This window comes from Octopus bimaculoides, chromosome 12 (genome assembly GCF_001194135.2).
Source record: "Octopus bimaculoides isolate UCB-OBI-ISO-001 chromosome 12, ASM119413v2, whole genome shotgun sequence".
Classification (NCBI taxonomy): domain Eukaryota; kingdom Metazoa; phylum Mollusca; class Cephalopoda; order Octopoda; family Octopodidae; genus Octopus; species Octopus bimaculoides.
In genome coordinates, this window is record NC_068992.1 from 43,445,885 (window position 1) to 43,449,356 (window position 3,472).

A 3,472-nucleotide genomic window follows, 5' to 3' on the forward strand; every position below is an offset into this window, starting at 1 on the left:
ATATATATATATATATATATATATATATACATCTATATATATATATATGTGTGTGTGTGTACGCACACACTCACATACATCCATATAAATGCACAAACATATATATATACATATGTATATGTTAATCTATGAACATTCATCTATATTTACACTTATGTACATATACGTATATGTTTCCGCACATATGCACACAAGCTTGTATATATACGTGTGTGTGTGTGTGTGTGTGTGCATAACAACATTTACAGATAAATGCTTTCAAATTTTAATAGCTGTCAAGATCAAGGACACAATACATGCCTTGATTAATATTTTCAACAATTTGTTTGCGTTGGTTTCGCTAATCCCCTTCTACTTTTCTCTACTGATGTTTGAATAATCACTACCGACGAATCATTGAAGTCACTGAGAATATCATTCCTATATGAAATACATATACATGCATATATACATATCTATACACAGACACATATATGTGTGTGTCTGTGCATAGATATGTATGTTTGTATGTAAATCTATATATATTGATAATTTACATATATATTTCTTTTATCTTTTACTTTTATCTTTCAACACCCGTTAGCACCTTTTTCTTTTTTGCGGTGGGAGAGGAAGAGTCCTCCGGTTTACCCGGAGGACTCAATCCCCCTTCCAACTCTACATTTGTTTGAAGTTTCGGCGGGCTACTATTAATGCCCGCCTTTCTCTTTTTCCTCTTTCTGTTGAGGCCACCGTCTCCTCACTCTTTTTCTCCTGCCGAGCAGGACTACTTTTTTTAATGGGTGTCTGCTCCTGGGCCACTTTCGTGTCCCGGCGACAATCCTTTTTCAAATGGCCAGACTCTAGGCATCCGTGACACTTGGTGGGGGGGGCGTCCCTCAAGAATCACAGGATACCTAGATCCTGCCATGGTCAAGTAGTCTCGAAAGACCAGACTGTCATCGTCTAACTGGGTCCATGACGTTAATATGGCCTTAGCCCCGACCCAGTCAGTAGATGGCAACAATTTTACATTTAACAATTTAGTGTCTCTGGTGCCACCAAGTCCCCTTTGGATGGTTTCGGCCAACCAACTCTCTTTTAAACCCGGTGGCAACCCGCAGACAAACGCCCGCTTACATTTTCTGCCACAATGAGAGGAGGAACAAAATTCTTCCCCTTCCAGGGGCTGACTGGCGAACTTACATGCCATCTTCGGGGTTCCAAACAGCAACCATATAGTTGCATATTTCGAACCCCTGACGATATGCTTTATCGTCGTCATGTACTCCACCAGCACCTTTTCTATTTCTAGCCTAGAAAAGGGGACAATGGTATCTAACGACTTTGAATAAGTCCTTAGAACCACCGTCCTCCTTTCCAAATCTGTCACCCATTCTTTGGGTGGGTTAATTTCCCACACGAAAGCAGTGTTATTTTTCTATTGTTCATGTTTTAACTGCAAAAAATAATAATAAACAAGCAAAAAAAGAAAAAACAAAGTTCACAGTTAAATGTCTGCCCTCTGGCGTATTTGAACTCCTGACCAGGCCTGTGTACTCCAATATAGGTAATCCAATAATTGGTTCACAAATATTGGTGCTCGTAGTATAATCCAATTGTGAAAATCTTCATAAATTAAATTTTTTTTTTTTTTTTCTTTTTTCAATAAATTGAATTTACGACACAGCTACATTCGCCGTGTTGTTCAAATTAAATGTCTTTTGGCCTATTCAAACTCCTGGCAATCCTACGTAATCCAATATAGGTACTCCACAATGATTTTAGGCATAAAAACAGACGTTCGCCGCGAACTTTGCAGCAAGCAACACTTCTTTTCATAAACAAATACAAAAAGTCTTCCAAATACAGAAAGTCTTCCAAATACAGAAAGTCTTCTGAAAAATCAAAAATAGAAAGGAATTCTTGCGGCGAGGTAACGCCCACTGATAATTCTTCACTAAAACAAACGCAACCAAAGGAGGAAAAAAATGCCTCGAGGCCAGTGGAGATACCCTATTTGTAAAAAATAACAATAAAATAACGTAGCCCCACTGTACCCCATAAACAAAATTTTTCCTACCCTTTAGCCGCATTACTAATTATCTTTCATGAACTGGTATTTACAACGGAGCCAGAATTAGCCGTGTTGTCTCCTTGGTTGACAACAACCTTGTTCTGCTCATGCGCGGTGAAGCAAGCTTCTTATTTCTTTATTGCCCACAAGGGTCTAAACATAGAGGGGACAAACAAGGACAGACAAAGGGATTAAGTCGATTATATCGACCCCAGTGCGTAACTGGTACTTAATTTATCGACCCCGAAAGGATGAAAGGCAAGGTCGACCTCGGCGGAATTTGACCTCAGAACGCAAAGACAGACGAAATACCGCTAAGCATTTCGCCCGTTCTGCTAACGTTTCTGCCAGATCGCCGACTTCTTACCACACAGCTAATCCTTAGTAATTACTTATGCCTCGAAAATAAGGTAAGCTGTTAAATTCTTTATATATCATGTTAACGATACCAAAATTGCTGTATTAATGCCAGCAAAATTAATTTGCCTTTCATTGTGAAGCAAACTCAGAAAACCTGTGATGTACGTCCCCAATTCTGATTAAGAATAAGCACGGCTGGCACTCGATGATGGGACCTAGTCACGTGGTATGATAATTCTATGGTACAGTTAATCTTGGTTTCATCTTTACCACGCGAAACCTCAGCAGTGTGAATGAATTCCTCTTCTGAAAACCCTTGAAGTGTAACCAATATTTTATAAAAGTATATACATACGTCTGAGGAACTTAACTTTCACTTAATTCTCTTATTAATCATGAACTGTGTTAATTAGAATTAATGGTATGGAGACGTACTTGTATAGACAACATGAAAATACAACATTGATATTGAATACCTACCTTTATCAATATCGGAAACTTCACACAAAGCTTTCATTGAAGATTAACATAGATAATAGGCAAAAAATGCATGATTTTTCATAAATACATTACAGAAATATAAACTTTATGTAGATTATAACTCCACACTATATTTTATGATAAAGGATTTACTTCTGCGTCGAAATAAAAAGAAGAATACGTCTCGACGAGAACATATCGAGAAAAATGGATGTTAGACAAAGATATAAAATTGTATACAAAAGACTTTAAACAGTTCTCTGAATCAGGAATAAAAATACAAAGAAATCGTCTCCATTTCTGACAAAAAAAGAAATAGCTCCTGACAATAGGGTCGTGATGTGACTTATCTCAAGAGACACAGAGGTGTATAACCGCAAATGCTGAAACATGAGCTTTTGCACGGAAAAGATACAATTGATATGATAAATATATGCATCTGTCTACTGTAATATATATGACAATTGTCTTCTTACTATCCATCACATATCTATATTTATTTAAATTAAGACACATACATATATATGTGTGTATATCATATATATATATATATATATATATATATATATATATATA